This window comes from Petromyzon marinus, unplaced genomic scaffold (genome assembly GCF_048934315.1).
Source record: "Petromyzon marinus isolate PM22_M1 ecotype Great Lakes invasive population unplaced genomic scaffold, UKy_Petmar_22M1.pri1.0 PM_Scaffold_9, whole genome shotgun sequence".
In the NCBI taxonomy this organism is placed as follows: Eukaryota; Metazoa; Chordata; class Hyperoartia; order Petromyzontiformes; family Petromyzontidae; genus Petromyzon; species Petromyzon marinus.
The window spans coordinates 1,059,919-1,081,063 of record NW_027423699.1 but is presented as its reverse complement, the minus strand read 5'-3'; positions in this window follow the sequence as shown (position 1 = coordinate 1,081,063).

Below are 21,145 nucleotides of genomic sequence, written 5' to 3'. Positions count from 1 at the left end.
TTCAGTGTTAATCGGTGAGACTCCCATACTTTTCAGTGTTAATCAGTGAGACTCCCATGGTGTTCAGTGTTAATCAGTGAGACTCCCATAGGGTTCAGTGTTAATCAGTGAGACTCCCACAGGGTTCAGTGTTAATCAGTGAGACTCCCACAGGGTTCAGTGTTAATCAGTGAGACTCCTACAGGGTTCAGTGTTAATCAGTGAGACTCCCAAAGGGCTCAGTGTTAATCAGTGAGACTCCCATAGGGTTCGGTGTTAATCAGTGAGACTCCCATAGGGTTCAGTGTTAATCAGTGAGACTCCCATAGGGTTCAGTGTTTATCAGTGAGACTCCCATAGTGTTCAGTGTAAATCACTGAGACTCCCATAGGGTTCAGTGTTAATCAATGAGACTCCCATAGGGTTCAGTGTTAATCAGTGAGTCTCCCACAGGGTTCAGTGTTAATCAGTGAGGCTCCCACAGGGTTCAGTATTAATCAGTGAGGCTCCCACATGGTTCAGTGTTAATTGGTGAGACTCCCACAGGGTTCAGTGTTAATCAGTGAGACTCCCACAGTGTTCAGTGTTAATCAGTGAGACTCCCACAAGGCTCAGTGTTAATCAGTGAGACTCCCATAGGGTTCAGTGTTAATCAGTGAGACTCCCACAGGGTTCAGTGTTAATCAGTGAGACACCCATAGGGTTCAGTGTTAATCAGTGAGACTCCCATAGGGTACAGTGTTAATCAGTGAGACTCCCATAGGGTTCAGTGTTAATCAGTGACACTCCCAGAGGGTTCATGTGTTAATCAGTGAGACTCCCATAGGGTTCAGTGTTAATCAATGAGACTCCCATAGGGTTCAGTGTTAATCAGTGAGACTCCCACAGGGTTCGGTGTTAATCAGTGAGACTCCCACAGGGTTCAGTGTTAATCAGTGAGACTCCCACAGGGTTCAGTGTTAGTCAGTGAGACTCCCATAGGGTTCAGTGTTAATCAATGAGACTCCCACAGGGTTCAGTGTTAATCAGTGAGACTCCCATCGTGTTCAGTGTTAATCAGTGAGACTCCCCTAGGGTTCAGTGTTAATCAGTGGGGCTCCCACAGGGTTCGGTGTTAATCAGTGAGACTCCCACAGGGTTCAGTGTTAATCAGTGAGACTCCCATAGGGTTCAGTGTTAATCAGTGAGACTCCCACAGGGTTCAGTGTTAATCAGTGAGACTCCCATGGTGTTCAGTGTTAATCAGTGAGACTCCCATAGGGTTCAGTGTTAATCAGTGAGACTCCCACAGGGTTCAGTGTTAATCAGTGAGACTCCCATAGGGTTCAGTGTTAATCAGTGAGACTCCCACAGGGTTCAGTGTTAATCAGTGAGACTCCTACAGGGTTCAGTGTTAATCAGTGAGACTCCCAAAGGGCTCAGTGTTAATCAGTGAGACTCCCATAGGGTTCGGTGTTAATCAGTGAGACTCCCATAGGGTTCAGTGTTAATCAGTGAGACTCCCATAGGGTTCAGTGTTTATCAGTGAGACTCCCATAGTGTTCAGTGTAAATCACTGAGACTCCCATAGGGTTCAGTGTTAATCAATGAGACTCCCATAGGGTTCAGTGTTAATCAGTGAGACTCCTACAGGGTTCAGTGTTAATCAGTGAGACTCCCAAAGTGCTCAGTGTTAATCAGTGAGACTCCCATAGGGTTCGGTGTTAATCAGTGAGACTCCCATAGGGTTCAGTGTTAATCAGTGAGACTCCCATAGGGTTCAGTGTTTATCAGTGAGACTCCCATAGTGTTCAGTGTAAATCAATGAGACTCCCATAGGGTTCAGTGTTAATCAATGAGACTCCCATAGGGTTCAGTGTTAATCAGTGAGTCTCCCACAGGGTTCAGTGTTAATCAGTGAGGCTCCCACAGGGTTCAGTATTAATCAGTGAGGCTCCCACATGGTTCAGTGTTAATCGGTGAGACTCCCACAGGGTTCAGTGTTAATCAGTGAGACTCCCACAGTGTTCAGTGTTAATCAGTGAGACTCCCACAAGGCTCAGTGTTAATCAGTGAGACTCCCATAGGGTTCAGTGTTAATCAGTGAGACTCCCACAGGGTTCAGTGTTAATCAGTGATACACCCATAGGGTTCAGTGTTAATCAGTGAGACTCCCATAGCGTACAGTGTTAATCAGTGAGACTCCCATAGGGTTCAGTGTTAATCAGTGACACTCCCAGAGGGTTCATGTGTTAATCAGTGAGACTCCCATAGGGTTCAGTGTTAATCAATGAGACTCCCATAGGGTTCAGTGTTAATCAGTGAGACTCCCACAGCGTTCTGTAATAATCAGTGAGACTCCCATCAGGTTCACTATTAATCAGTGAGACTCCCATAGGGATCAGTGTTAATCAGTGAGACTCCCATAGGGTTCAGTGTTAATCAGTGAGACTCCCACAGTGTTCAGTGTTAAACAGTGAGACTCCCATAGGGTTCGTGTTAATCAGTGAGACTCCCATAGGGTTCTGTGTTAATCAGTGAGACTCCCACAGGGTTCAGTGTTAATCAGTGAGACTCCCACAGGGTTCAGTGTTAATCAGTGAGACTCTCATAGGGTTCAGTTTTAATCAATGAGACTCCCACAGGGTTCAGTTTTAATCGGTGAGACTCCCATAGGGTTCAGTGTTAATCAGTGAGACTCCCATAGGGTTCAGTGTTAATCAGTGAGACTCCCATAGGGTTCAGTTTTAATCAGTGAGACTCCCACAGGGTTCAGTGTTAATCAGTGAGACTCCCACAGGGTTCAGTGTTAATCAGTGAGACTCCCACATGGTTCAGTGTTAATCAGTGAGACTCCCAAAGGGCTCAGTGTTAATCAGTGAGACTACCATAGTGTTCTGTGTAAATCACTGAGACTCCCATAGGGTTCAGTGTTAATCAATGAGAATCCCATAGGGTTCAGTGTTAATCAGTGAGTCTCCCACAGGGCTCAGTGTTAATCAGTGAGACTCCCATAGGGTTCAGTGTTAATCAGTGATACTCCCATAGGGTTCACTGTTAATCAGTGAGACCCCCACAGGGTTCGGTGTTAATCAGTGAGACTCCCACAGGGTTCAGTGTTAATCAGTGAGACTCCCACAGGGTTCAGTGTTAGTCAGTGAGACTCCCATAGGGCTCAGTGTTAATCAATGAGACTCCCACAGGGTTCAGTGTTAATCAGTGAGACTCCCATCGTGTTCAGTGTTAATCAGTGAGACTCCCATAGGGTTCAGTGTTAATCAGTGGGGCTCCCACAGGGTTCGGTGTTAATCAGTGAGACTCCCACAGGGTTCAGTGTTAATCAGTGAGACTCCCATAGGGTTCAGTGTTAATCAGTGAGACTCCCACAGGGTTCAGTGTTAATCAGTGAGACTCCCATGGTGTTCAGTGTTAATCAGTGAGACTCCCATAGGGTTCAGTGTTAATCAGTGAGACTCCCACAGGGTTCAGTGTTAATCAGTGAGACTCCCATAGGGTTCAGTGTTAATCAGTGAGACTCCCACAGGGTTCAGTGTTAATCAGTGAGACTCCTACAGGGGTCAGTGTTAATCAGTGAGACTCCCAAAGGGCTCAGTGTTAATCAGTGAGACTCCCATAGGGTTCGGTGTTAATCAGTGAGACTCCCATAGGGTTCAGTGTTAATCAGTGAGACTCCCATAGGGTTCAGTGTTTATCAGTGAGACTCCCATAGTGTTCAGTGTAAATCACTGAGACTCCCATAGGGTTCAGTGTTAATCAATGAGACTCCCATAGGGTTCAGTGTTAAACAGTGAGACTCCCATAGGGTTCAGTGTTAATCAGTGAGACTCCCATAGGGTTCGGTGTTAATCAGTGAGACTCCCACAGGGTTCAGTGTTAATCAGTGAGACTCCCACAGGGTTCAGTGTTAATCAGTGAGACTCTCATAGGGTTCAGTTTTAATCAATGAGACTCCCACAGGGTTCAGTTTTAATCGGTGAGACTCCCATAGGGTTCAGTGTTAATCAGTGAGACTCCCATAGGGTTCAGTGTTAATCAGTGAGACTCCCATAGGGTTCAGTGTTAATCAGTGAGACTCCCACAGGGTTCAGTGTTAAGCAGTGAGACTCCCACAGGGTTCAGTGTTAATCAGTGAGACTCCCACATGGTTCAGTGTTAATCAGTGAGACTCCCAAAGGGCTCAGTGTTAATCAGTGAGACTCCCATAGTGTTCTGTGTAAATCACTGAGACTCCCATAGGGTTCAATGTTAATCAATGAGAATCCCATAGGGTTCAGTGTTAATCAGTGAGTCTCCCAACAGGGCTCAGTGTTAATCAGTGAGACTCCCATAGGGTTCAGTGTTAATCAGTGATACTCCCATAGGGTTCACTGTTAATCAGTGAGACTCCCACAGGGTTCGGTGTTAATCAGTGAGACTCCCACAGGGTTCAGTGTTAATCAGTGAGACTCCCACAGGGTTCAGTGTTAGTCAGTGAGACTCCCATAGGGTTCAGTGTTAATCAATGAGACTCCCACAGGGTTCAGTGTTAATCAGTGAGACTCCCATCGTGTTCAGAGTTAATCAGTGAGACTCCCATAGGGGTCAGTGTTAATCAGTGGGGCTCCCACAGGGTTTGGTGTTAATCAGTGAGACTCCCACAGGGTTCAGTGTTAATCAGTGAGACTCCCATAGGGTTCAGTGTTAATCAGTGAGACTCCCACAGGGTTCAGTGTTAATCAGTGAGACTCCCATGGTGTTCAGTGTTAATCAGTGAGACTCCCATAGGGTTCAGTGTTAATCAGTGAGACTCCCACAGGGTTCAGTGTTAATCAGTGAGACTCCCATAGGGTTCAGTGTTAATCAGTGAGACTCCCATAGGGTTCAGTGTTAATCAGTGAGACTCCCATAGGGTTCAGTGTTTATCAGTGAGACTCCCATAGGGTTCAGTGTAAATCACTGAGACTCCCATAGGGTTCAGTGTTAATCAATGAGACTCCCATAGGGTTCAGTGTTAATCAGTGAGTCTCCCACAGGGTTCAGTGTTAATCAGTGAGGATCCCACAGGGTTCAGTATTAATCAGTGAGACTCCCACAGGGTTCAGTGTTAATCGGTGAGACTCCCACAGGGTTCAGTGTAAATCAGTGAGACTCCCACAGTGTTCAGTGTTAATCAGTGAGACTCCCACAAGGCTCAGTGTTAATCAGTGAGACTCCCATAGGGTTCAGTGTTAATCAGTGAGACTCCCATAGGGTTCAGTGTTAATCAGTGAGACACCCATAGGGTTCAGTGTTAATCAGTGAGACTCCCATAGGGTTCAGTGTTAATCAGTGAGACTCCCATAGGGTTCAGTGTTAATCAGTGACACTCCCACAGGGTTCATGTGTTAATCAGTGAGACTCCCATAGGGTTCAGTGTTAATCAATGAGACTCCCATAGGGTTCAGTGTTAATCAGTGAGACTCCCACAGCGTTCTGTGTTAATCAGTGAGACTCCCATAGGGTTCAGTATTAATCAATGAGACTCCCATAGGGTTCAGTGTTAATCAGTGAGACTCCCATAGGGTTCAGTGTTAATCAGTGAGACTCCCACAGCGTTCAGTGTTAAACAGTGAGACTCCCATAGGGTTCAGTGTTAATCAGTGAGACTCCCATAGGGTTCGGTGTTAATCAGTGAGACTCCCACAGGGTTCAGTGTTAATCAGTGAGACTCCCACAGGGTTCAGTGTTAATCAGTGAGACTCTCATAGGGTTCAGTTTTAATCAATGAGACTCCCACAGGGTTCAGTTTTAATCGGTGAGACTCCCATAGGGTTCAGTGTTAATCAGTGAGACTCCCATAGGGTTCAGTGTTAATCAGTGAGACTCCCATAGGGTTCAGTGTTAATCAGTGAGACTCCCACAGGGTTCAGTGTTAATCAGTGAGACTCCCACAGGGTTCAGTGTTAATCAGTGAGACTCCCACATGGTTCAGTGTTAATCAGTGAGACTCCCAAAGGGCTCAGTGTTAATCAGTGAGACTCCCATAGTGTTCTGTGTAAATCACTGAGACTCCCATAGGGTTCAGTGTTAATCAATGAGAATCCCATAGGGTTCAGTGTTAATCAGTGAGTCTCCCACAGGGCTCAGTGTTAATCAGTGAGACTCCCATAGGGTTCAGTGTTAATCAGTGAGACTCCCACAGGGTTCAGTGTTAAGCAGTGAGACTCCCACAGGGTTCAGTGTTAATCAGTGAGACTCCCACATGGTTCAGTGTTAATCAATGAGACTCCCATAGTGTTCTGTGTAAATCACTGAGACTCCCATAGGGTTCAATGTTAATCAATGAGAATCCCATAGGGTTCAGTGTTAATCAGTGAGTCTCCCAACAGGGCTCAGTGTTAATCAGTGAGACTCCCATAGGGTTCAGTGTTAATCAGTGATACTCCCATAGGGTTCACTGTTAATCAGTGAGACTCCCACAGGGTTCGGTGTTAATCAGTGAGTCTCCCACAGGGTTCAGTGTTAATCAGTGAGACTCCCACAGGGTTCAGTGTTAGTCAGTGAGACTCCCATAGGGTTCAGTGTTAATCAATGAGACTCCCACAGGGTTCAGTGTTAATCAGTGAGACTCCCATCGTGTTCAGAGTTAATCAGTGAGACTCCCATAGGGGTCAGTGTTAATCAGTGGGGCTCCCACAGGGTTTGGTGTTAATCAGTGAGACTCCCACAGGGTTCAGTGTTAATCAGTGAGACTCCCATAGGGTGCAGTGTTAATCAGTGAGACTCCCACAGGGTTCAGTGTTAATCAGTGAGACTCCCATGGTGTTCAGTGTTAATCAGTGAGACTCCCATAGGGTTCAGTGTTAATCAGTGAGACTCCCACAGGGTTCAGTGTTAATCAGTGAGACTCCCATAGGGTTCAGTGTTAATCAGTGAGACTCCCATAGGGTTCAGTGTTAATCATTGAGACTCCCATAGGGTTCAGTGTTTATCAGTGAGACTCCCATAGGGTTCAGTGTAAATCACTGAGACTCCCATAGGGTTCAGTGTTAATCAATGAGACTCCCATAGGGTTCAGTGTTAATCAGTGAGTCTCCCACAGGGTTCAGTGTTAATCAGTGAGGATCCCACAGGGTTCAGTATTAATCAGTGAGACTCCCACAGGGTTCAGTGTTAATCGGTGAGACTCCCACAGGGTTCAGTGTTAATCGGTGAGACTCCCACAGGGTTCAGTGTAAATCAGTGAGACTCCCACAGGGTTCAGTGTAAATCAGTGAGACTCCCACAGTGTTCAGTGTTAATCAGTGAGACTCCCATAGGGTTCAGTGTTAATCAGTGAGACTCCCATAGGGTTCAGTGTTAATCAGTGAGACTCCCATAGGGTTCAGTGTTAATCAGTGAGACACCCATAGGGTTCAGTGTTAATCAGTGAGACTCCCATAGGGTTCAGTGTTAATCAGTGAGACTCCCATAGGGTTCAGTGTTAATCAGTGACACTCCCACAGGGTTCATGTGTTAATCAGTGAGACTCCCATAGGGTTCAGTGTTAATCAGTGAGACTCCCACAGCGTTCTGTGTTAATCAGTGAGACTCCCACAGCGTTCTGTGTTAATCAGTGAGACTCCCATAGGGTTCAGTATTAATCAATGAGACTCCCATAGGGTTCAGTGTTAATCAGTGAGACTCCCATAGGGTTCAGTGTTAATCAGTGAGACTCCCACAGCGTTCAGTGTTAAACAGTGAGACTCCCATAGGGTTCAGTGTTAATCAGTGAGACTCCCATAGGGTTCGGTGTTAATCAGTGAGACTCCCACAGGGTTCAGTGTTAATCAGTGAGACTCCCACAGGGTTCAGTGTTAATCAGTGAGACTCTCATAGGGTTCAGTTTTAATCAATGAGACTCCCACAGGGTTCAGTTTTAATCGGTGAGACTCCCATAGGGTTCAGTGTTAATCAGTGAGACTCCCATAGGGTTCAGTGTTAATCAGTGAGACTCCCATAGGGTTCAGTGTTAATCAGTGAGACTCCCACAGGGTTCAGTGTTAATCAGTGAGACTCCCATAGGGTTCAGTGTTAATCAGTGAGACTCCCATAGGGTTCAGTGTTTATCAGTGAGACTCCCATAGGGTTCAGTGTAAATCACTGAGACTCCCATAGGGTTCAGTGTTAATCAATGAGACTCCCATAGGGTTCAGTGTTAATCAGTGAGTCTCCCACAGGGTTCAGTGTTAATCAGTGAGGATCCCACAGGGTTCAGTATTAATCAGTGAGACTCCCACAGGGTTCAGTGTTAATCGGTGAGACTCCCACAGGGTTCAGTGTAAATCAGTGAGACTCCCACAGTGTTCAGTGTTAATCAGTGAGACTCCCACAAGGCTCAGTGTTAATCAGTGAGACTCCCATAGGGTTCAGTGTTAATCAGTGAGACTCCCATAGGGTTCAGTGTTAATCAGTGAGACACCCATAGGGTTCAGTGTTAATCAGTGAGACTCCCATAGGGTTCAGTGTTAATCAGTGAGACTCCCATAGGGTTCAGTGTTAATCAGTGACACTCCCACAGGGTTCATGTGTTAATCAGTGAGACTCCCATAGGGTTCAGTGTTAATCAATGAGACTCCCATAGGGTTCAGTGTTAATCAGTGAGACTCCCACAGCGTTCTGTGTTAATCAGTGAGACTCCCATAGGGTTCAGTATTAATCAATGAGACTCCCATAGGGTTCAGTGTTAATCAGTGAGACTCCCATAGGGTTCAGTGTTAATCAGTGAGACTCCCACAGCGTTCAGTGTTAAACAGTGAGACTCCCATAGGGTTCAGTGTTAATCAGTGAGACTCCCATAGGGTTCGGTGTTAATCAGTGAGACTCCCACAGGGTTCAGTGTTAATCAGTGAGACTCCCACAGGGTTCAGTGTTAATCAGTGAGACTCTCATAGGGTTCAGTTTTAATCAATGAGACTCCCACAGGGTTCAGTTTTAATCGGTGAGACTCCCATAGGGTTCAGTGTTAATCAGTGAGACTCCCATAGGGTTCAGTGTTAATCAGTGAGACTCCCATAGGGTTCAGTGTTAATCAGTGAGACTCCCACAGGGTTCAGTGTTAATCAGTGAGACTCCCACAGGGTTCAGTGTTAATCAGTGAGACTCCCACATGGTTCAGTGTTAATCAGTGAGACTCCCAAAGGGCTCAGTGTTAATCAGTGAGACTCCCATAGTGTTCTGTGTAAATCACTGAGACTCCCATAGGGTTCAGTGTTAATCAATGAGAATCCCATAGGGTTCAGTGTTAATCAGTGAGTCTCCCACAGGGCTCAGTGTTAATCAGTGAGACTCCCATAGGGTTCAGTGTTAATCAGTGAGACTCCCACAGGGTTCAGTGTTAAGCAGTGAGACTCCCACAGGGTTCAGTGTTAATCAGTGAGACTCCCACATGGTTCAGTGTTAATCAATGAGACTCCCAAAGGGCTCAGTGTTAATCAGTGAGACTCCCATAGTGTTCTGTGTAAATCACTGAGACTCCCATAGGGTTCAATGTTAATCAATGAGAATCCCATAGGGTTCAGTGTTAATCAGTGAGTCTCCCAACAGGGCTCAGTGTTAATCAGTGAGACTCCCATAGGGTTCAGTGTTAATCAGTGATACTCCCATAGGGTTCACTGTTAATCAGTGAGACTCCCACAGGGTTCGGTGTTAATCAGTGAGTCTCCCACAGGGTTCAGTGTTAATCAGTGAGACTCCCACAGGGTTCAGTGTTAGTCAGTGAGACTCCCATAGGGTTCAGTGTTAATCAATGAGACTCCCACAGGGTTCAGTGTTAATCAGTGAGACTCCCATCGTGTTCAGAGTTAATCAGTGAGACTCCCATAGGGGTCAGTGTTAATCAGTGGGGCTCCCACAGGGTTTGGTGTTAATCAGTGAGACTCCCACAGGGTTCAGTGTTAATCAGTGAGACTCCCATAGGGTGCAGTGTTAATCAGTGAGACTCCCACAGGGTTCAGTGTTAATCAGTGAGACTCCCATGGTGTTCAGTGTTAATCAGTGAGACTCCCATAGGGTTCAGTGTTAATCAGTGAGACTCCCACAGGGTTCAGTGTTAATCAGTGAGACTCCCATAGGGTTCAGTGTTAATCAGTGAGACTCCCATAGGGTTCAGTGTTAATCATTGAGACTCCCATAGGGTTCAGTGTTTATCAGTGAGACTCCCATAGGGTTCAGTGTAAATCACTGAGACTCCCATAGGGTTCAGTGTTAATCAATGAGACTCCCATAGGGTTCAGTGTTAATCAGTGAGTCTCCCACAGGGTTCAGTGTTAATCAGTGAGGATCCCACAGGGTTCAGTATTAATCAGTGAGACTCCCACAGGGTTCAGTGTTAATCGGTGAGACTCCCACAGGGTTCAGTGTTAATCGGTGAGACTCCCACAGGGTTCAGTGTAAATCAGTGAGACTCCCACAGTGTTCAGTGTTAATCAGTGAGACTCCCATAGGGTTCAGTGTTAATCAGTGAGACTCCCATAGGGTTCAGTGTTAATCAGTGAGACTCCCATAGGGTTCAGTGTTAATCAGTGAGACACCCATAGGGTTCAGTGTTAATCAGTGAGACTCCCATAGGGTTCAGTGTTAATCAGTGAGACTCCCATAGGGTTCAGTGTTAATCAGTGACACTCCCACAGGGTTCATGTGTTAATCAGTGAGACTCCCATAGGGTTCAGTGTTAATCAGTGAGACTCCCACAGCGTTCTGTGTTAATCAGTGAGACTCCCACAGCGTTCTGTGTTAATCAGTGAGACTCCCATAGGGTTCAGTATTAATCAATGAGACTCCCATAGGGTTCAGTGTTAATCAGTGAGACTCCCATAGGGTTCAGTGTTAATCAGTGAGACTCCCACAGCGTTCAGTGTTAAACAGTGAGACTCCCATAGGGTTCAGTGTTAATCAGTGAGACTCCCATAGGGTTCGGTGTTAATCAGTGAGACTCCCACAGGGTTCAGTGTTAATCAGTGAGACTCCCACAGGGTTCAGTGTTAATCAGTGAGACTCTCATAGGGTTCAGTTTTAATCAATGAGACTCCCACAGGGTTCAGTTTTAATCGGTGAGACTCCCATAGGGTTCAGTGTTAATCAGTGAGACTCCCATAGGGTTCAGTGTTAATCAGTGAGACTCCCATAGGGTTCAGTGTTAATCAGTGAGACTCCCACAGGGTTCAGTGTTAATCAGTGAGACTCCCACAGGGTTCAGTGTTAATCAGTGAGACTCCCACATGGTTCAGTGTTAATCAGTGAGACTCCCAAAGGGCTCAGTGTTAATCAGTGAGACTCCCATAGTGTTCTGTGTAAATCACTGAGACTTCCATAGGGTTCAGTGTTAATCAATGAGAATCCCATAGGGTTCAGTGTTAATCAGTGAGTCTCCCACAGGGCTCAGTGTTAATCAGTGAGACTCCCATAGGGTTCAGTGTTAATCAGTGATACTCCCATAGGGTTCACTGTTAATCAGTGAGACTCCCACAGGGTTCGGTGTTAATCAGTGAGACTCCCACAGGGTTCAGTGTTAATCAGTGAGACTCCCACAGGGTTCAGTGTTAGTCAGTGAGACTCCCATAGGGTTCAGTGTTAATCAGTGAGACTCCCATAGGGTTCAGTGTTTATCAGTGAGACTCCCATAGGGTTCAGTGTAAATCACTGAGACTCCCATAGGGATCAGTGTTAATCAATGAGACTCCCATAGGGTTCAGTGTTAATCAGTGGGGCTCCCACAGGGTTCGGTGTTAATCAGTGAGACTCCCACAGGGTTCAGTGTTAATCAGTGAGACTCCCATAGGGTTCAGTGTTAATCAGTGAGACTCCCACAGGGTTCAGTGTTAATCAGTGAGACTCCCATGGTGTTCAGTGTTAATCAGTGAGACTCCCATAGGGTTTAGTGTTAATCAGTGAGACTCCCACAGGGTTCAGTGTTAATCAGTGAGACTCCCATAGGGTTCAGTGTTAATCAGTGAGACTCCCATAGGGTTCAGTGTTAATCAGTGAGACTCCCATAGGGTTCAGTGTTTATCAGTGAGACTCCCATAGGGTTCAGTGTAAATCACTGAGACTCCCATAGGGATCAGTGTTAATCAATGAGACTCCCATAGGGTTCAGTGTTAATCAGTGAGTCTCCCACAGGGTTCAGTGTTAATCAGTGAGGATCCCACAGGGTTCAGTATTAATCAGTGAGACTCCCACAGGGTTCAGTGTTAATCGGTGAGACTCCCACAGGGTTCAGTGTTAATCAGTGAGACTCCCACAGTGTTCAGTGTTAATCAGTGAGACTCCCACAAGGCTCAGTGTTAATCAGTGAGACTCCCATAGGGTTCAGTGTTAATCAGTGAGATTCCCATAGGGTTCAGTGTTAATCAGTGAGACACCCATAGGGTTCAGTGTTAAACAGTGAGACTCCCATAGGGTTCAGTGTTAATCAGTGAGACTCCCATAGGGTTCAGTGTTAATCAGTGACACTCCCACAGGGTTCATGTGTTAATCAGTGAGACTCCCATAGGGTTCAGTGTTAATCAATGAGACTCCCATAGGGTTCTGTGTTAATCAATGAGACTCCCATAGGGTTCAGTGTTAATCAGTGAGACTCCCATAGGGTTCAGTGTTAATCAGTGAGACTCCCACAGGGTTCAGTGTTAAACAGTGAGACTCCCATAGGGTTCAGTGTTAATCAGTGAGACTCCCATAGGGTTCGGTGTTAATCAGTGAGACTCCCACAGGGTTCAGTGTTAATCAGTGAGACTCCCACAGGGTTCAGTGTTAATCAGTGAGACTCTCATAGGGTTCAGTTTTAATCAATGAGACTCCCACAGGGTTCAGTTTTAATCGGTGAGACTCCCATAGGGTTCAGTGTTAATCAGTGAGACTCCCATAGGGTTCAGTGTTAATCAGTGAGACTCCCATAGGGTTCAGTGTTAATCAGTGAGACTCCCACAGGGTTCAGTGTTTATCAGTAAGACTCCCACAGGGTTCAGTGTTAATCAGTGAGACTCCCACATGGTTCAGTGTTAATCAGTGAGACTCCCAAAGGGCTCAGTGTTAATCAGTGAGACTCCCATAGTGTTCTGTGTAAATCACTGAGACTCCCATAGGGTTCAGTGTTAATCAATGAGAATCCCATAGGGTTCAGTGTTAATCAGTGAGTCTCCCACAGGGCTCAGTGTTAATCAGTGAGACTCCCATAGGGTTCAGTGTTAATCAGTGATACTCCCATAGGGTTCACTGTTAATCAGTGAGACTCCCACAGGGTTCGGTGTTAATCAGTGAGACTCCCACAGGGTTCAGTGTTAATCAGTGAGACTCCCACAGGGTTCAGTGTTAGTCAGTGAGACTCCCATAGGGTTCAGTGTTAATCAATGAGACTCCCACAGGGTTCAGTGTTAATCAGTGAGACTCCCATCGTGTTCAGTGTTAATCAGTGAGACTCCCATAGGGTTCAGTGTTAATCAGTGGGGCTCCCACAGGGTTTGGTGTTAATCAGTGAGACTCCCACAGGGTTCAGTGTTAATCAGTGAGACTCCCATAGGGTTCAGTGTTAATCAGTGAGACTCCCACAGGGTTCAGTGTTAATCAGTGAGACTCCCATGGTGTTCAGTGTTAATCAGTGAGACTCCCATAGGGTTCAGTGTTAATCAGTGAGACTCCCACAGGGTTCAGTGTTAATCAGTGAGACTCCCATAGGGTTCAGTGTTAATCATTGAGACTCCCATAGGGTTCAGTGTTAATCAGTGAGACTCCCATAGGGTTCAGTGTTTATCAGTGAGACTCCCATAGGGTTCAGTGTAAATCACTGAGACTCCCATAGGGTTCAGTGTTAATCAATGAGACTCCCATAGGGTTCAGTGTTAATCAGTGAGTCTCCCACAGGGTTCAGTGTTAATCAGTGAGGATCCCACAGGGTTCAGTATTAATCAGTGAGACTCCCACAGGGTTCAGTGTTAATCGGTGAGACTCCCACAGGGTTCAGTGTTAATCAGTGAGACTCCCACAGTGTTCAGTGTTAATCAGTGAGACTCCCACAAGGCTCAGTGTTAATCAGTGAGACTCCCATAGGGTTCAGTGTTAATCAGTGAGACTCCCATAGGGTTCAGTGTTAATCAGTGAGACACCCATAGGGTTCAGTGTTAATCAGTGAGACTCCCATAGGGTTCAGTGTTAATCAGTGAGACTCCCATAGGGTTCAGTGTTAATCAGTGACACTCCCACAGGGTTCATGTGTTAATCAGTGAGACTCCCATAGGGTTCAGTGTTAATCAATGAGACTCCCATAGGGTTCAGTGTTAATCAGTGAGACTCCCTCAGCGTTCTGTGTTAATCATTGAGACTCCCATAGGGTTCAGTATTAATCAATGAGACTCCCATAGGGTTCAGTGTTAATCAGTGAGACTCCCATAGGGTTCAGTGTTAATCAGTGAGACTCCCACAGGGTTCAGTGTTAAACAGTGAGACTCCCATAGGGTTCAGTGTTAATCAGTGAGACTCCCATAGGGTTCGGTGTTAATCATTGAGACTCCCACAGGGTTCAGTGTTAATCAGTGAGACTCCCACAGGGTTCAGTGTTAATCAGTGAGACTCCCACAGGGTTCAGTGTTAATCAGTGAGACTCCCACAGGGTTCAGTGTTAATCAGTGAGACTCTCATAGGGTTCAGTTTTAATCAATGAGACTCCCACAGGGTTCAGTTTTAATCGGTGAGACTCCCATAGGGTTCAGTGTTAATCAGTGAGACTCCCATAGGGTTCAGTGTTAATCAGTGAGACTCCCATAGGGTTAAGTGTTAATCAGTGAGACTCCCACAGGGTTCAGTGTTAATCAGTGAGACTCCCACAGGGTTCAGTGTTAATCAGTGAGACTCCCACATGGTTCAGTGTTAATCAGTGAGACTCCCAAAGGGCTCAGTGTTAATCAGTGAGACTCCCATAGTGTTCTGTGTAAATCACTGAGACTCCCATAGGGTTCAGTGTTAATCAATGAGAATCCCATAGGGTTCAGTGTTAATCAGTGAGTCTCCCACAGGGCTCAGTGTTAATCAGTGAGACTCCCATAGGGTTCAGTGTTAATCAGTGATACTCCCATAGGGTTCACTGTTAATCAGTGAGACTCCCACAGGGTTCGGTGTTAATCAGTGAGACTCCCACAGGGTTCAGTGTTAATCAGTGAGACTCCCACAGGGTTCAGTGTTAGTCAGTGAGACTCCCATAGGGTTCAGTGTTAATCAGTGAGACTCCCATAGGGTTCAGTGTTTATCAGTGAGACTCCCATAGGGTTCAGTGTAAATCACTGAGACTCCCATAGGGATCAGTGTTAATCAATGAGACTCCCATAGGGTTCAGTGTTAATCAGTGGGGCTCCCACAGGGTTCGGTGTTAATCAGTGAGACTCCCACAGGGTTCAGTGTTAATCAGTGAGACTCCCATAGGGTTCAGTGTTAATCAGTGAGACTCCCACAGGGTTCAGTGTTAATCAGTGAGACTCCCATGGTGTTCAGTGTTAATCAGTGAGACTCCCATAGCGTTCAGTGTTAATCAGTGAGACTCCCACAGGGTTCAGTGTTAATCAGTGAGACTCCCATAGGGTTCAGTGTTAATCAGTGAGACTCCCACAGTGTTCAGTGTTAATCAGTGAGACTCCCACAAGGCTCAGTGTTAATCAGTGAGACTCCCATAGGGTTCAGTGTTAATCAGTGAGACTCCCATAGGGTTCAGTGTTAATCAGTGAGACACCCATAGGGTTCAGTGTTAATCAGTGAGACTCCCATAGGGTTCAGTGTTAATCAGTGAGACTCCCATAGGGTTCAGTGTTAATCAGTGACACTCCCACAGGGTTCATGTGTTAATCAGTGAGACTCCCATAGGGTTCAGTGTTAATCAATGAGACTCCCATAGGGTTCAGTGTTAATCAGTGAGACTCCCACAGCGTTCTGTGTTAATCAGTGAGACTCCCATAGGGTTCAGTATTAATCAATGAGACTCCCATAGGGTTCAGTGTTAATCAGTGAGACTCCCATAGGGTTCAGTGTTAATCAGTGAGACTCCCACAGGGTTCATGTGTTAATCAGTGAGACTCCCATAGGGTTCAGTGTTAATCAATGAGACTCCCATAGGGTTCAGTGTTAATCAATGAGACTCCCATAGGGTTCAGTGTTAATCAGTGAGACTCCCATAGGGTTCAGTGTTAATCAGTGAGACTCCCACAGGGTTCAGTGTTAAACAGTGAGACTCCCATAGGGTTCAGTGTTAATCAGTGAGACTCCCATAGGGTTCGGTGTTAATCAGTGAGACTCCCACAGGGTTCAGTGTTAATCAGTGAGACTCCCGCAGGGTTCAGTGTTAATCAGTGAGACTCTCATAGGGTTCAGTTTTAATCAATGAGACTCCCACAGGGTTCAGTTTTAATCGGTGAGACTCCCATAGGGTTCAGTGTTAATCAGTGAGACTCCCATAGGGTTCAGTGTTAATCAGTGAGACTCCCATAGGGTTCAGTGTTAATCAGTAAGACTCCCACAGGGTTCAGTGTTAATCAGTGAGACTCCCACAGGGTTCAGTGTTAATCAGTGAGACTCCCACATGGTTCAGTGTTAATCAGTGAGACTCCCAAAGGGCTCAGTGTTAATCAGTGAGACTCCCATAGTGTTCTGTGTAAATCACTGAGACTCCCATAGGGTTCAGTGTTAATCAATGAGAATCCCATAGGGTTCAGTGTTAATCAGTGAGTCTCCCACAGGGCTCAGTGTTAATCAGTGAGACTCCCATAGGGTTCAGTGTTAATCAGTGATACTCCCATAGGGTTCACTGTTAATCAGTGAGACTCCCACAGGGTTCGGTGTTAATCAGTGAGACTCCCACAGGGTTCAGTGTTAATCAGTGAGACTCCCACAGGGTTCAGTGTTAGTCAGTGAGACTCCCCATAGGGTTCAGTGTTAATCAGTGAGACTCCCATAGGGTTCAGTGTTTATCAGTGAGACTCCCATAGGGTTCAGTGTAAATCACTGAGACTCCCATAGGGATCAGTGTTAATCAATGAGACTCCCATAGGGTTCAGTGTTAATCAGTGGGGCTCCCACAGGGTTCGGTGTTAATCAGTGAGACTCCCACAGGGTTCAGTGTTAATCAGTGAGACTCCCATAGGGTTCAGTGTTAATCAGTGAGACTCCCACAGGGTTCAGTGTTAATCAGTGAGACTCCCATGGTGTTCAGTGTTAATCAGTGAGACTCCCATAGGGTTCAGTGTTAATCAGTGAGACTCCCACAGGGTTCAGTGTTAATCAGTGAGACTCCCATAGGGTTCAGTGTTAATCAGTGAGACTCCCATAGGGTTCAGTGTTAATCAGTGAGACTCCCATAGGGTTCAGTGTTTATCAGTGAGACTCCCATAGGGATCAGTGTTAATCAATGAGACTCCCATAGGGTTCAGTGTTAATCAGTGAGTCTCCCACAGGGTTCAGTGTTAATCACTGAGGATCCCACAGGGTTCAGTATTAATCAGTGAGACTCCCACAGGGTTCAGTGTTAATCGGTGAGACTCCCACAGGGTTCAGTGTTAATCAGTGAGACTCCCACAGTGTTCAGTGTTAATCAGTGAGACTCCCACAAGGCTCAGTGTTAATCAGTGAGACTCCCATAGGGTTCAGTGTTAATCAGTGAGATTCCCATAGGGTTCAGTGTTAATCAGTGAGACACCCATAGGGTTCAGTGTTAATCAGTGAGACTCCCATAGGGTTCAGTGTTAATCAGTGAGACTCCCATAGGGTTCAGTGTTAATCAGTGACACTCCCACAGGGTTCATGTGTTAATCAGTGAGACTCCCATAGGGTTCAGTGTTAATCAATGAGACTCCCATAGGGTTCAGTGTTAATCAATGAGACTCCCATAGGGTTCAGTGTTAATCAGTGAGACTCCCATAGGGTTCAGTGTTAATCAGTGAGACTCCCACAGGGTTCAGTGTTAAACAGTGAGACTCCCATAGGGTTCAGTGTTAATCAGTGAGACTCCCATAGGGTTCAGTGTTAATCAGTGAGACTCCCATAGGGTTCAGTGTTTATCAGTGAGACTCCCATAGGGATCAGTGTTAATCAATGAGACTCCCATAGGGTTCAGTGTTAATCAGTGAGTCTCCCACAGGGTTCAGTGTTAATCACTGAGGATCCCACAGGGTTCAGTATTAATCAGTGAGACTCCCACAGGGTTCAGTGTTAATCGGTGAGACTCCCACAGGGTTCAGTGTTAATCAGTGAGACTCCCACAGTGTTCAGTGTTAATCAGTGAGACTCCCACAAGGCTCAGTGTTAATCAGTGAGACTCCCATAGGGTTCAGTGTTAATCAGTGAGATTCCCATAGGGTTCAGTGTTAATCAGTGAGACACCCATAGGGTTCAGTGTTAATCAGTGAGACTCCCATAGGGTTCAGTGTTAATCAGTGAGACTCCCATAGGGTTCAGTGTTAATCAGTGACACTCCCACAGGGTTCATGTGTTAATCAGTGAGACTCCCATAGGGTTCAGTGTTAATCAATGAGACTCCCATAGGGTTCAGTGTTAATCAATGAGACTCCCAGAGGGTTCAGTGTTAATCAGTGAGACTCCCATAGGGTTCAGTGTTAATCAGTGAGACTCCCACAGGGTTCAGTGTTAATCAGTGAGACTCCCATGGTGTTCAGTGTTAATCAGTGAGACTCCCATAGGGTTCAGTGTTAATCAGTGAGACTCCCACAGGGTTCAGTGTTAATCAGTGAGACTCCCATAGGGTTCAGTGTTAATCAGTGAGACTCCCATAGGGTTCAGTGTTAATCAGTGAGACTCCCATAGGGTTCAGTGTTTATCAGTGAGACTCCCATAGGGATCAGTGTTAATCAATGAGACTCCCATAGGGTTCAGTGTTAATCAGTGAGTCTCCCACAGGGTTCAGTGTTAATCACTGAGGATCCCACAGGGTTCAGTATTAATCAGTGAGACTCCCACAGGGTTCAGTGTTAATCGGTGAGACTCCCACAGGGTTCAGTGTTAATCAGTGAGACTCCCACAGTGTTCAGTGTTAATCAGTGAGACTCCCACAAGGCTCAGTGTTAATCAGTGAGACTCCCATAGGGTTCAGTGTTAATCAGTGAGATTCCCATAGGGTTCAGTGTTAATCAGTGAGACACCCATAGGGTTCAGTGTTAATCAGTGAGACTCCCATAGGGTTCAGTGTTAATCAGTGAGACTCCCATAGGGTTCAGTGTTAATCAGTGACACTCCCACAGGGTTCATGTGTTAATCAGTGAGACTCCCATAGGGTTCAGTGTTAATCAATGAGACTCCCATAGGGTTCAGTGTTAATCAATGAGACTCCCATAGGGTTCAGTGTTAATCAGTGAGACTCCCATAGGGTTCAGTGTTAATCAGTGAGACTCCCACAGGGTTCAGTGTTAAACAGTGAGACTCCCATAGGGTTCAGTGTTAATCAGTGAGACTCCCATAGGGTTCAGTGTTAATCAGTGAGACTCCCATAGGGTTCAGTGTTTATCAGTGAGACTCCCATAGGGATCAGTGTTAATCAATGAGACTCCCATAGGGTTCAGTGTTAATCAGTGAGTCTCCCACAGGGTTCAGTGTTAATCAGTGAGGATCCCACAGGGTTCAGTATTAATCAGTGAGACTCCCACAGGGTTCAGTGTTAATCGGTGAGACTCCCACAGGGTTCAGTGTTAATCAGTGAGACTCCCACAGTGTTCAGTGTTAATCAGTGAGACTCCCACAAGGCTCAGTGTTAATCAGTGAGACTCCCACAGGGTTCAGTGTTAATCAGTGAGATTCCCATAGGGTTCAGTGTTAATCAGTGAGACACCCATAGGGTTCAGTGTTAATCAGTGAGACTCCCATAGGGTTCAGTGTTAATCAGTGAGACTCCCATAGGGTTCAGTGTTAATCAGTGACACTCCCACAGGGTTCATGTGTTAATCAGTGAGACTCCCATAGGGTTCAGTGTTAATCAATGAGACTCCCATAGGGTTCAGTGTTAATCAATGAGACTCCCATAGGGTTCAGTGTTAATCAGTGAGACTCCCATAGGGTTCAGTGTTAATCAGTGAGACTCCCACAGGGTTCAGTGTTAAACAGTGAGACTCCCATAGGGTTCAGTGTTAATCAGTGAGACTCCCATAGGGTTCGGTGTTAATCAGTGAGACTCCCACAGGGTTCAGTGTTAATCAGTGAGACTCCCGCAGGGTTCAGTGTTAATCAGTGAGACTCTCATAGGGTTCAGTTTTAATCAATGAGACTCCCACAGGGTTCAGTTTTAATCGGTGAGACTCCCATAGGGTTCAGTGTTAATCAGTGAGACTCCCATAGGGTTCAGTGTTAATCAGTGAGACTCCCATAGGGTTCAGTGTTAATCAGTAAGACTCCCACAGGGTTCAGTGTTAATCAGTGAGACTCCCACAGGGTTCAGTGTTAATCAGTGAGACTCCCACATGGTTCAGTGTTAATCAGTGAGACTCCCAAAGGGCTCAGTGTTAATCAGTGAGACTCCCATAGTGTTCTGTGTAAATCACTGAGACTCCCATAGGGTTCAGTGTTAATCAATGAGAATCCCATAGGGTTCAGTGTTAATCAGTGAGTCTCCCACAGGGCTCAGTGTTAATCAGTGAGACTCCCATAGGGTTCAGTGTTAATCAGTGATACTCCCATAGGGTTCACTGTTAATCAGTGAGACTCCCACAGGGTTCGGTGTTAATCAGTGAGACTCCCACAGGGTTCAGTGTTAATCAGTGAGACTCCCACAGGGTTCAGTGTTAGTCAGTGAGACTCCCCATAGGGTTCAGTGTTAATCAGTGAGACTCCCATAGGGTTCAGTGTTTATCAGTGAGACTCCCATAGGGTTCAGTGTAAATCACTGAGACTCCCATAGGGATCAGTGTTAATCAATGAGACTCCCATAGGGTTCAGTGTTAATCAGTGGGGCTCCCACAGGGTTCGGTGTTAATCAGTGAGACTCCCACAGGGTTCAGTGTTAATCAGTGAGACTCCCATAGGGTTCAGTGTTAATCAGTGAGACTCCCACAGGGTTCAGTGTTAATCAGTGAGACTCCCATGGTGTTCAGTGTTAATCAGTGAGACTCCCATAGGGTTCAGTGTTAATCAGTGAGACTCCCACAGGGTTCAGTGTTAATCAGTGAGACTCCCATAGGGTTCAGTGTTAATCAGT